Source organism: Anas platyrhynchos, chromosome 27 (assembly GCF_047663525.1).
Source record: "Anas platyrhynchos isolate ZD024472 breed Pekin duck chromosome 27, IASCAAS_PekinDuck_T2T, whole genome shotgun sequence".
Taxonomy (NCBI): Eukaryota; Metazoa; Chordata; class Aves; order Anseriformes; family Anatidae; genus Anas; species Anas platyrhynchos.
This window is the reverse complement of record NC_092613.1, coordinates 3,189,117-3,202,471: the sequence shown is the minus strand read 5'-3', so window position 1 is coordinate 3,202,471 and position 13,355 is coordinate 3,189,117. Positions and strand designations below refer to the sequence as shown.

General features: G+C 53.8%; 2 long non-coding RNA genes across 2 annotated transcripts; both read left to right on the top strand.

Annotated features, from left to right (window-relative positions):
- Positions 1 to 8,626: 8,626 nt before the first annotated feature.
- LOC119713987 (uncharacterized) lies at positions 8,627 to 10,809 on the top strand. Its single transcript, XR_005261136.2, has 3 exons — positions 8,627 to 9,224; positions 10,395 to 10,497; positions 10,600 to 10,809. It is a non-coding gene; the product is annotated as an uncharacterized lncRNA (long non-coding RNA).
- Positions 10,810 to 10,901: 92 nt separating this feature from the next.
- LOC119713986 (uncharacterized) lies at positions 10,902 to 13,015 on the top strand. The gene is made up of 3 exons (XR_005261135.2): positions 10,902 to 11,174; positions 12,646 to 12,792; positions 12,879 to 13,015. It is a non-coding gene; the product is annotated as an uncharacterized lncRNA (long non-coding RNA).
- Positions 13,016 to 13,355: the final 340 nt, after the last annotated feature.

Here is a 13,355-nt window from a genome sequence, read left to right as displayed (position 1 = left end):
AATGTGAGCAATCAGTGGCTGGTAGCCAAACAACAATTACAGAGCGAGCCTTCCTCTGAGGCTGGGAGAGAGATGCTCTGCTTCCCACTCCGGCTGGAGAGAGCCATTTGCAAACGCACATGGCTGCCGTGTCCCTGAGGACGCTGAGCACTGTGACCCTTCTCCAGCGCCGAGGTGGCTGCGTGCTGGGATTGATGCCAAGTGCTCGGGTTGTCTGGTCAGGGATGCTCATTCAAATGATGTCGGGCAGCTGCATCCCCCTGGGCTGCGCTCGCAGAGTTTGGAGACTGGGGTGGTGGCAGGAGTGCTCGGAGCATCTCGGTGATGCACAGGGGGCAGGTGCAGCCTGGCCCTGTGGGAGGTGGGTTTGGGGACAGGTGGGCACGTGGTGGGCAGATGGTCCAAAGCTGGCTGAAGATGTCCCTGTGGTGTCCCCGGGCAGCAGGACAAAGTCTCTTCTCCAACACAGACAAAGCCTCTTGCCATTGCCAGTCCATGTCACAGCAGGAATGTACAACCTGTTTCTTGCTGACTCCTGTGCACAAATTAATCAGGAGGCACAAACCTGTGGGTCAGGGACCTGTGGCTGATCCCCAGGGATCAGCAGCACCCCTGGATGGCTTCATGCTGCTCATTTAGGAGGAGTCTGGATTTTTTTCCATTTGCTTCTAAACCCTGAAATCTTGTAGGGACTAGTACTTCCCCTGCAAATCCCATTACAGCACCATGGAGGTATGGGGACAACGCATCCCAGCAGCTCTGCACCCTGCAGCCCTTCCCATTGCAGCTCTGATCCTGATGGGGCTTTGGAACATCTGGGCAGAAGAGCAAATGGCACAGGGGGTGTGAAGGGGGAGCAGAGAGCCCAAGGCTGGGAAGCTGAAGGACAACGCTGCCTCTGGAGCATAACCAGTGACCAAGACACGTGTTTGGTGGGCAAGACATCGGCCAGGTGAGATCCTTCCCGCTGTGTGCCGTGGGGGTCTGAGTGGGCCCTGTCAGACGGGCCAGTGTTGTGCCAGGGGGTGCAGCCCCTTCCTGGCAGCTCTTCCTCCGGCTGTTCCATGGCAGGGCATGGCCATGGGCATCCCCACTTCTCATGGGCTCCCGAGACCCAAGAGGGTCAGGGCAGGTGGAGGGATGGAGATGGGAGAGGCCAGGCCTCTGGGGAGGCTAAAAGCCTCTTAGGGGGGCCAACGCCAGGCATGGAGGAGCAACAGCTCCTGGCTGAGCAGTGGGGAGCAGGAAGGAGGTTTCACTTCTGCTGTCCCCACGAGGAACTAAAAACTTTTGCAGATAGACAGCAGGGAAGGGATCCAAATGTCACCTTCCCACCACTGCCACCAGCGGCAGGATGCTCCCCACGTCTCTGCAGAGTTGCTCATCCCAGGTGGAGCCATTGCTAGCACTGCAGCTTGTTGGGAGCTGCCTGTGGTCTCCCGAGCACTGCTGCTCCTCGCAGCAAGGCTTGGATTCAGGCGTGCTTGGCACGAGTCCCCTCCTGGCCAGCGTCCCTTGGCTTACGGCCCCTCTAGGTACAAACCCAGCACAAGACAAGAAGGAGGAGGGCGACAAGGGATGGGGAAGGGGTCTGGCACGTTCTTACACCTCCTGCTTTCCTTTCCCAAATAGATCCCCACCCCCGATCTCCCTGAGCATTTTTGATGCTTTCTTTATTTTTGAAGCAAAGAACAGAAGGGGAGGGAAGGCAGGTGGAGCGGGGGGGGGGGGCACGCAGCAGGGCCTGCAGGCCAGGACGTGGCAGGGAGGGAAAATGGGCAGAAATCCCCAGTCTGGGGGGGGAGTCTGTGACAGCATTGCTGGCCACAGGGCTGGGATCAGCTGGCGGGTTCACTTAAAGGAATTTTAATTAGCCGAAGATGGTGCTGTCAATAAAAACAAGCGAGAGGCTCCATGGTGCCATGCCAGCATGATGAGCACGTTATTTTTAATCTCGGGAAGTAGGCTGGGAGCAGTGTGGCCGGGCATTGGCTCCTGGGGTGCTGGCCAAGGGGCTCCCCCTGCCCCTCTGAGCCCGGAACCTGCTGGGGCCCCATTGCAGCGGGAGGGGGCTGGGGATGCTGCAGGGCAAGGGGTTGCAAAGGTGTCGAGGGACTGAGGGACCGGCCTGGGGCAAAGCCCAGGAGAGGGGAGTGAGTGCTGAGCCTCCTGGCTGTGAGCAGATAAACGGGGCTGAGCAGCGCCAGAGCTTTGTGCTGCTGCCCTGTCCCTGCCATGGGGCTGGGGGCGGTGGAGCCATAACGCTGGGTGCACCAAGCTGCCTGCAGCCCACCAGGCACGTCGGAGCAGGGAGATTGCTTGAATCCCCTTCTCGGCAGTGCTGCCAGCAGTGGGCAGCTCCTCCTTGAGGGACTTGGAGTGGGCAGACAGCTCGGTGCCCGCAGTCCCGTGTGCGCTCCTCAGCCGGTTAGAGGCCACCTGTGGAAACCAAGGGGAGACCGCTCCCCACAGCCCCTGCGCTCCTCTTGCACCTGAGCACAGCGAGGGGCTTTCTGCCAGCCATGGCAGGAGGCTGCGGCCTTGCCTGGGGGATTTAGGAGCGGGGGAGCCTGCTGAACTCCTGGGGCAAGAGGAGCCATTTCTGCCTGGGACCCTGTGGGCCCAGAGGCACTTTGCTGCCCGGCGAGCCCCCGGGGGTCCAGCGCCTCTGGCATGACACTGTCACCAGCACAGGGGCTGAGCTCGGCTGCAGCACCCGGCTGCCCCATCCCCACACTGCCCGCTCCCTGCTGTGATGTTTCAGTCTAGTGGGGTTAGCGCGGAGGTTTTGGCAGGGAGGGCTAAGGATGGTGGGGTTGATTATGTCCAGTTCCACTCATTTAATGTGATGAAATTTAATAAATAAATTAAGCCTGGAATTGCTTTTCTTTACAGCATGCACTGGAGCTTGCAGCCCATTTTTGGCCAGACCTTGCAAGCCTTGCATGGGTTTCTTTTACACCACTGGCTATTCAGAGCCAATGTCCTTAATCATCACTGGGGGAAAGCTCGGAAAGCTCCAAGAGCCCACAAAAAAAAAAAAAAAAAAAAAAAAAAAAGTGACCTAGAATGTTCTTTTTTCCCTCCTCCCTTACTTGCACTCCTGTAACACTGCTGAGAAAGCAGACGGATCACAGGGAGAGCATTGGGAGGCAATGCCTGGGGACAGCAGGGTGTCCGGGTGCCATTTCCCCTCCCTGAGCCAGCAGCAAGGAACTCTGTAGCAAGTTCCCCTGTCCCCAGAAGTGGATGCCTGGATTTTAATCAATTTATTTATTTATTTTAACTGGGATTTTTTTTTTTCCTGCTCTGGGCAGTGCAAGGGGGGAACTTTCCACTACAAAGCCCTGTTTATCACCCACCTTATATCCTCCCACTGTGATCTGGGGATGGCATTTCTGCCCCTTCTCTGGTTCCAAGTGAAAGCAAAGGATTAAAGCACCTTCCCCTAGGCCCTGGGAATGCTGGCTGTTTCTCTGTGCCAGGGACAAAAGCAGTTTCCCCTGAACAGTTTCCCCAGTACAAATGCAGTTTCCCCTGAAAAAGCAACTCTACAGCCAGCTGCTACATTGGATGAGCATCCTCAGTGCTGTTGGATGTGGGCTCATCCTACTGCTCTGGGCTTTGGGATCCTTTTGTTTAGAAGGTAGAGCTAATTGGGGTTAGCAGGGTGCTTGTGATGCATGCAGGGGTGTTTCAGGCTTCAGTGGCTTTGGAGGCAAAGGGCAGCATCTGGGGCATAGCTGGGGATGTTGGGAAACCTGGATTTCCACTCCCAGCTTTTAGCCATGTTTCTGTGGTGCTGAGCAAGCAGGCTCATGATTCAGTTTCCTCATCTGGGTGTTGCTTCCCAGGGAATGGTGTGCTGCTGGGAGAAAACCTTTAAAAAAGAGAGGTATATGTGTATTCTGCAAAAAGATGTTCTTGGAGTCAGCTGAGGACAGCCTCGACTAACTGCAGAGAGGAGAGCATGATCTTGTTTGCCTATTATGGTCCCAGCAATGCTGGGCTGACATGCAGCTCGGGTGCAGTGAGGGCACTGGCAACGTCCACAGCCCCAGTGTCCTCATCCCCAAGGTTTCTGTTTGCTGGACCCCAACATCTTTTTTGCAGAGTGATGATGTGAGAAGGCAAAGCACCATGCCAGGCTGCTACTCACCAAGGTCGCCCCCTCCTCAGACCACCCCGAAGCCCCTTGCTGGGGACAGGTGGCTGCATGCCACAGCCCACATTTTTGCTACACGTTGAGCCTGGCATGTCAATTAATGCATTGCACTCCCAGATGGCTTGGGACTGAGGGCAACCTTGGTTTCTTGCCTTTACCCCTGTAAGGGCCACTTTGGAGAGGTGAAACAAACCCCCACAGACCCGTGTGGTGCAGAGCCTCCCATCTCCTGTTGATCCTTCTGTTCCATCCCTCAAGCAGGGACGTGCTTCCCATGCTGCAGCAAGGGTTGAGACCCCTCCATCACCTCTCCCATCTCCCTTTTTTTAGCTGATTCATGAAATTTCCATTCTGGCAGTGCCGTGTTGCTTTAAGCTGTTTACGCGAGCTCAGGAGGCGACAGTGCACGGGGTATTTTTAGCTCGCTGGGTAGCAGAGCAGGATTAACATGCAGTCAGTGTTACAGACGCTGGGGCTGAATCAGTATTCCTGCACAAGCCTCTCTGTGCCAGCATCTTCCATTGAGTGTCTGAAAAACCTGAGTTTCCATGGAGACCCGGCTCCAGGGCAACCCGTTTCCTTGTAAAAAAGCAGCAGGTAGGGAGCGGGCGCAAGGCATGGCCAAGCTCCGGCTCCAGAAGGCAAATGGTGGCTATAAATCCCGATCCCTTCTCATCTGGGATGCAGAGAGGAGGGCATTAGGCTGCAAAATGGTATTAAAAGGTGAATGGGTGCAAGCCGGGCTTTAAATCCTGTCCCATCCTTCTGGTATGTGTTTTTTTTTAGGGTTGGATGTGCTTTTTGGGAGGATCTGCAAAGTTGGTGGTGGCTGGCAGAGGCTCTTGGTGTGGGGAGAGGGAGCAATGAGTTAAATTAGCAAATTCTCTTCCTATGTAGAATGAGCAGAGACCCAGCAAAGCTGCTTGGGACCACGTGTAGCTGCCCCAACAGAAGCTGAAACCATGCAGTAGAAGTGTGATGATAAAAGCACAAAACAAAGCCCAGGTCTTGGAGTGGCCAACCCCATCACCAGCTCCTTGCATGGGGCTGCTGGGGCTGCAGGGGCAGACCAGTGGTGGTGTGAACACGGTGAACCTTCTGGGCAGGGCTGGCATGGATTGACCTTCCTGGATCCAGCGCTCCTGGTGAGGTCCTCGGTGCCATTGGGCTTCATGGAGGTGGAACAGAGACCCCACAGCAAGGCCTCAGGCAGACCCAAGGTAGCAGACCCTAAGCCACCACGGCCTCTGTGACACAGTTTGGTGTTTTGGTTTTTAAACCAGCGGAGAACAGCCATGGAGGAACAACGTTGCTCAGTTTTCAAAGCAGAGTTTTTGCTTTCCCATCTTTCACCTAGGAAAAAATTGAAATCCTGTCTGCAGAAAAATGTATTCAGTTTTTCAAAGCCTTTTTCAATAAAAGACAAATAGGTGTTTAAAACCTCATGTACTTGAAATAAAATCCAAGTTGAGAACTTGTATTAAAAAAAATGATTTTTACAGCAGCATTTTTCAGCCTGATTTATTAACATTTTTGCCCAAACAGAACACTTTTTGTGAATAGGTTTCTTTAGATCTAGAAACTGTTGTCATTGGCTTTTTTTTTTTTTTTAATTGAAAACCACTTCCATTTTCATTAATAGCTGTTCTACCATCCCTAGGCTGCACTCAGCATGCCTGAAACAACTCCTGTCCAATGGGTTATTCTCCAGCACTGGAAGCAGCAGACACAATGGGCTCTTATCTACGCTCACGACATACTTAGACAGACCTGCTACTGTGCAGGCTCTGTTCAGAAAATGGTGTGGTTTCCTTTTTCCGGGTAGTAAAATGGAGTAAGTCATATTTCAACCCAACTCCTTGAGTTTGTGTGCTCCTGGAAATTTTCTGTGCCCATGGAGTCAAGGAAACGCTACTAGAGGTACTCTAGCATCTGAGGCTCTTGCTTCAGCTCTTGTCACTTTTTCTTTTCTTTTTTTTTTAACTTTTTATTATTAATATTATTATTTTATTTATTTATTTTCCCCACTGCTTGCCATTGATTGGTATAGGACCCCCATGATGTTGTTGGGGTTGGGGTTCAGCCAGGCAGAAAGGTGAGACCCTGCTGGGTGCTGGGGCATTGTGTCACAAGGAGTCCTTTGTGTCCCTGAGGTCAGGGATTGTGTGATGGGACTGTACTCTTCCCCCTGCCAGATGCTCATGGTAACTACAGCCTTTTCTAAACCCACATCTCGATGATGCTGCAGGAACACATACAAATGAATTCCCTCTTATCACCGCCACCCAACCGGGCCCCCTCTGTCATTAGTCTTTTGTTTGTTCCTGGGGTGAGCTATTCTTCATCTTCGCTTCCTGCTCACAGAAAATGATATTTGCTCAACAGCTGGCAGGAAAATAATAATAATAATAAAAAAAATAAAATGCAGCACTCCAGGTGTCTATTGACACTAATATTTTTGTAACATGCCTAAATTCTCCATCATGCTGAGAATTTTAGGGAAGAGGGGGACTTTGCTGCTCCATTCGCAATGCTGCAGCAATGGGAGGCAGGGATGGTTGGGCAGGGCATGGGATGGGGAATATCAGAGAGCTGCAGGCTTGAAGCCCTGTGGGAAATGCTGCTCTGTTTGCAGCACAGCGTCGTGCTCTCCTTTATACAGTGGGACCACGGGAGGCTTGGCCACGGTAAGAAGGGAGAATCCCAAGAGCACCTTGCAGTAGGGATGCTATGGTTATTTCCAGCTGGGTAAATACCGTCTCCCTCTCTCCGGTTTGCAAGGAAAGGGGAAGTCAACCATGGCCAAGCAGCTTTGGAAGGCTGCAGCAGTGTCTTACAGGGCTGGTGCCAGCATTGTCCCCTTTAAACGCTGCAAATTGTCTTGCTGAGCCCCTTCTCAGTGCAGACCTCTTGTTCCCTCCTCGTGGGACCCCAATGCTCCAGCCTCTGCTTTGCATTTATAGCTGCTGGTTGCAGCTCTTTGTTATTTTCTGATGTTAATTTAAAAAAAGCAGCTGACACCATCTCACTCTTCACGGAAGGAAACTATTTAGGGACACAACCAGTGGGTTTTGGAAAACTTACCATAATGGGAGAGCTGCAGTTCCTTCCAGCCTCACATCTGCCCTGTTTCGCCTGCCAGCTCACCCGGGGCCCTGCTGAACGGAGAGATGCTAATTGGATGTTAACGGCTCTGAAAATACCTCTGCCAATTTCTGAGCAGAATAACTGGGAGTCAGCTGGACCGGGGGCTTTTCGTGCTCCCCAAGCCTTTGTCTCTCTCAGAGAAGGACGTCACATTCCTGTTTAAATGTGTCCTCAGTGCTGACTGGTGAGCCAAAAGCCAGCGTGTGCTGATGGGCTTGGCAGGGCTGGGTTTGGGGCAATAAATGTGCTTTAAGAGTCTGGGCTGAACTGGAGCAACCCCTGCAGAGCAGATGTGGGAAGCAATTAGGGAGAGACTGGAGGAGATGGGCAAGTCCTCTCCAGTCTTAGTGATGGCTTTGATGGGGAAACCTGCTGGTCCTGTGCAGCAGAATGAGGGTTCCTGCACTGCAGAAAATGTTGGGTATAAATGGAGGATGGACACTGAGGGCTCCCCTTGATGCCCCCCACCCTCTGCTAAAGCCCCGGTCGTGGGGCTGCTGCTCGGCTTGCAGGCAGTGTCCACTATCCCATAATTGCAGTTCACGATTTGGGGCTTCTAAATTTGTCTCTTTTTGGGTGGCAGGTGTACAGAGGAAGGTGTATGGTGGGGAAGGAGGACAGGGAGAGTTTTGCTGTCTGGCTCCATTGTCTGATCAAGGCGAGCTTGACAAAGCGAGGCTTCCTGTCCCTCTGGGGTTGCCCAGGTGTTACTGCAGTCAATGAGCCTCTGCGGTAAAACAGCTTGGGTTGGTCCTAAAGATGCTTTTCTCTCTCTCCATTTAGAACAGCTTTGTGTTGCAACAAAAAGCCACGCCAGCAGGAGGGAAGTGATGAGCATGTGAGGACTCAGCTCTCAAAGCCACACCGTGTGTATGGGTCAGGACTCAACTTCTGTACCCTCTGATGGAGCAGCACGGGGCCGGGACACTGCAGAGGGACCTGCTGGTGGCTGGGGAGGGCAGGGGGTGGGCAGCAGCCAGGAGGGAGCCACTGCCCCCAGGGTTAGTGGGAGCTCTGGCCACTCGGGGAGGAGCCTGTGCCAAGGATGCTGCTCTCGGCAAATCGATGCAAATCCCCTTGTGTCTGCTGCAGAGCTGGCACTGCCCTGGCAGGCTCAGGGTGACAGGCTGGGCAGGATCATGGCAGGCCAGCAGGGATGAGCTGACATGCAGGTGATGAGCTGGCTCACATGTCCCTGAGGTGCCTGGGTCCCTCCTTGCTGCCATGCTCCCTCCTTGCCAGCTCAGACAGGCAATCCTAAAGAGGTGCATCCCTGACTTCCACAACAAGTAGCTGAGCCATGGAGGGACGCTCTTCTGCCTCTTGTGGCCATGGTCCCTGACCAAAACCTCACCAGGTGAAAGGAAAAAGAGAAGCTTCCAAATCAGCCCCATCACCTTTGCTCCTGGCTCCTCTCCCCACACTTCCTTGCTGCTTTTGTGCTCCAGGTGTCCAGAGAGCAGAACAAAACTCTCTCTGACTCTCCTACCTCCCCAGCAGGTACCTTCCAGCCCACCCTACCCCATGTTCCACCTCCGTGCCCCATTGCTAATTGCATCTCAGTAGCTTCCCAAGGACTGTTTTCTGTTTTCTTCCCCGTGGAGGATGCAGCTGGATGGGTTTCTCCTGACCTGATTGAAATTCGGATCAGCGGCAGTGAGGCAGCCGTGCTGGCTATCAGCCCTGCTCATCACCACCTGCAGCCACCGTTCAAAGCAGCTGCTCTGCACAGATCCAACACCGAGCCTCTTCCCCAGACCCCCACAGCCTCGACTGAGCAACCCGCCAGGGCTGCGGGGGGGGGGGGGGGCTAATTAGGGTAATGGTGGAGAAAATTGCTGGGGGGAGATGGGAATAATTCAGCCACATTTGGCACAAGCTCATTGAACCCAAGGCAGGCTCATGGACACAGGTGGGAGGGCAGAAAGGGGCTGCAAACCCCCAGCCCTGGCTTCTGCCATCGATGCACTTTTTAGCCGAGGGCACCTCATTGAACTCCCAGACTCAGCTTTTAAATCCCAAATCAAGGCTGCTAGCCCTTCAGACCATGCTCTGCGCCTCCAGAAGGCTGCATTGGCTTTTTCCTTGGATTATTATTATTTTTGTGATTAGAAGAGACCATTGTGTTCAGCCACTTTGACTTCCTGCATTAGACAGGCCATGAAATGCTGTGTGGTGCTAAGCTTTATTATTAGCGTTTATTACTGTGGAGGGAACGAGCACAGAAAGCACAACTCCATGGGTGGGTAGCTTTTTAAAGCAATCACCTACGGCCATGCAACCTCTTATGAAAAGTCTCTGCATAACCGAGATGGATTTGTTATGTGCATAGGGGATGTGGGTAATTATAGGAAAATCTCTGTCTCTTGACAGATAAGATCTCGCTGTGTTTGTTCCGGAAATTACGGGGGTTGGTGCAATTGTTGTGGGTGTTTTCCCCCTCTCAGGGTTGCAGGAGGGGATGGTGGTGGTCGACGATGCTGGCCTGGAACAGGGCTAGCTGCCTGGCTCTCCTGGTGAGCGAAGGGAGCCGTGCTGGGTTAATACCCTGGTAGGAAACAGCAGTGCTGAACACCAAATGCTTGATGATAGCTTTGCTGATTATCCTCCGTGTTCACCAGTGGGCCCTGGCCATGGTTTCAGCTCAGATCTGCCTTCCCACCCCAGCTGGCCCTTGCGGCCCAGGGGAGCTGGGATGTTTCAGCCCTGGAAGCTCCAGCCTAGGCAGGACCTCACCATGAAAGGGGCTCAGAGGGCACAAGATGGGACCTGCACGGCTGAAGCTTGAGCAGGCTTTGGTTGGGGGTGGAAGACCCTGAGATGGGGAAGAGCTGGGAGCGCAATGAAGCCTTGGGCAGAGCACAGCTTGAATGGGAGTTTTGGAAGGGATTAGTGGGTATGTTGCCCGTTGGGCTGACCTCAAGGAACAGAACAGGTGAAGGAAGGGGTTTAGCCTGGTGCAGCACAGGGGCTGCAGTCCCTTTGGTCTCCGTCCATCCCTTCTTCCCCTCAACAGCCTCCCCACCACAGCTGGTTCATCCTTAAATCTGCCTACGCAGTTTCTCTATCCCCACTACTGCAGGACACATTCTGTCCCTACAGTCCTTGGGGCACAAGCTCTGGGTGGCCGTGCTACCACCTCTACCCACCCTCATACCTGCTGCCAGCCAAACCAGCCCCTCCAGGTGAAGATCTCCAGGGTTTCTGTATTCCAAATTGAGCTGCAAAAGGGCTTGGGGGATGTTGACTTTTGCTGCACATGGATTTTTTTTCTTCCTCCCACACAGTGAAGCTCAGGGAGGATGACGGGACCCAAGGAGCCTTTGGGACTGGATCCAGCCCCGTTGGATCCTGGCACTGGGGACCTTACCTGCTGCTGAAGAAAGGTTGAAGAAAGGGGAGGGGGAGGGAAAGGAGAACAGCCTGAACTCATCAAGGCATTCACAGCCTGGCTTCCCTCCTCTCTGATTTTGTTTAAATTAAGCCATCTGCCCACATTAAATGGTAAATTATCTCAGCTGCTGCCTGTCTCCCTGTGGGGAAAGCGGCCGGAGGAGGAGGAGGAGGGGAGAGAAGGGGGGGGGGTAAAGGCTGCAGAGCTGCCCCTGGCTGGGACCTGGGGTGTGTGATGCTCTCGTGGAGGTTTGTGCCACCTCCCCTTCCATGTGCTGGAGGTCAGCCCCTGGCAACCTGGAGCTGGTCACCTTGATGTGGTCACAGCCCTTCTCCACTGTCCTTGGTGAAGAAGTGGGAAATGGTCCTTAATCCAGCTGATGGAGGAGAGCGAGTTGCAGTGCGACCGCCCTCAGCTCACGTCCTTGGGAGTCCTTCTCTGGGTGGCAGCACAGCGCCTGCCTGAGTGGTGAGCTGAGAGCCCTCGCCGTGAATCTTTGGCTCAGAGTGATGAAGGCACCCAGTGTACCGGGACGGAGGCAGCAGGGCTGCCAAGGGGAATGACCAAGACAGGACCTGGTTTTGGTCAGCTTGCATGCTTGTTTTTTTGCAAGCGGCACTCACAAATGGACGGCTTTTCACCATGTTGTTGAGCTGGGCAAGACCCTTCTGGTCCTCTGGGGATGTCTACAGAGATGAAGCCTCTCTGGGTGCTGAGGTGCTGGGTGGGCTCCACCTCCCCTTGGGCAGCTTGGAGCCAATCTCACACCCTGCAGTGGGGTTGCAGTGATGGATATGGCTTTAAACCAGTCCCCTCTGTTCCTGTCCATGCTGGGTGGTGGCAATGTCACCTCCCAGCAATATGCACATCTGCCACCTCCCCACAATGTGGTGCTCAGTGCTGCATCAGAATCCCATAAAGAGCCATCCTCTCCATGCAACTGGTTGGGTGCAGAAAGGATGTAGGTTTTCATGCTAGCTCCTCACTGAGACCCAGCTCTTGTCATCGCTGTACTGTGGTGTTCAGTCTTTGAGCAGGTCCCCAGGGTGGTGCTGGGGACATGTGGGTGGCTGGGCACAGCTCGCCATGAGCCATCCTCTGACCCCAGCACCCTGCGGGTGACAGAAGTGGGCAAGAAGGAAAAGTAATGTGAGGTAGAGGGGACACTGAGGGCTCTGAACTGCCCTGTTTTACAGCCTACATACTTGGGTTTCCCTCGGGAGCCAACGAAGGGATACGGTGGGGTGCTGGCACTTCAGGGAAAGACCTCCCTGCTCTGCAGTGCCCCAGCTGAGGTTGTGTCTCCAGTACTGCTCTATGGGTCGTTCCCACAGAGTTCCTGTGTCCTGTAGAGCTCCATCCCGCCATGTCCCCAAATGCTGCTGTTAGGCAACAGCAACCTCTGGTTCCTCTGAAATGTAAAAGGTGACAGCATCATGCACAATATTCTGCTGTCCCTCACTTAAAACTGAGTAAGGAGACCATTTTCTCCCTCTGTCATTCCATCACTCGGCCTCCTGCAGCAACGCTGTTGAAGCGCAGCTGGAGCCAGGACAAGGCAGTGCAGGTCTGCTCTGTGCTGCGTGCCCAGGTCTGGCTTGCAGAAGCTCAGGGTGTCCTGGACCTGCACCAAGAGCATCTGCAAGCAATTCTGTCACAGAAGCTCTTGGCAGGCAGCTGCAGCCATCCTGGCTGGTCCGTGGGCATGGCCTGGGGATGTCCCAGCCTCAGCAGCAGCACTGGGGCTGCCTAGCTCTCAGCAGTGGGGAAGCAGAGTGGTTGTGTGCAGGTCACGGCAGAAGATTTTTCTCACTTTGTGTAACGTGTGGTGAAGCTGTAGGGTCTCCTCTCCTCATCTCAGTGGTCTCCTGGGGTCAGAGGTCCCCCCTCCAAGAAGTGTTTCAGGGCATCTCAGCCCATTCGTACTTGTTCTCACCAGGTGTGCTGGGTTGTATGTAGTATGTGGGTGCTGCTGAGCTCCCAAGAGAGAAGGATCCTGGATCTGTCCTGTGCTGAAATGTGGATGCAACAGCTTGTGAAGCATCTCCAAGACTGAATGCACAAGAGGGCTTCCAAAGGACCTGTGGTAAGAAGTAAGCCATGCAGTTTCTCCTGTTCACAGCTCCTATGTCCCATCTCTCAGCCATTATTTTTGATTATTTTTTTTTCCAGAAAGCAGACAAATATTTGCAGCAGCTCAAGTCTGCCTTTGACTGAGGTGTGAGAAACAACTGCAGTGCCAAACTCCTCAATGTGTAGCAAGCACCCAGGGAGAAACAGGCTGCACCAACTCACGCAATGTAGCTTGCCATGAATGCACTGTGAGTGTCAGCAGCGCTTATTGCATCTCGGCAGAGTGATGGTAACCTGATTACTGGCAGCCTCTACCCCCGAGGTCATTAAGCACCAGGGAAAAGCAACTAGAGTCTCATAAAGCTTTCTGGAGAGATTTGGATCAAAACCTAAGCTCTGAGTGTCCTTGGGCTGTGAGACGTCTGTTCCCATGTCCATGCTCCTCCACGTGCCTTGTGGGATGCTTTGGGGGAGTCTGTGTGAGAAGTCCAGGCTGGACCCTGATGGTTAAATCTTACTGGAGAAATGCAGGCTTCAGAATGAGGCTGCTCGCTCAGGATGGTCCAGATGTGGGTT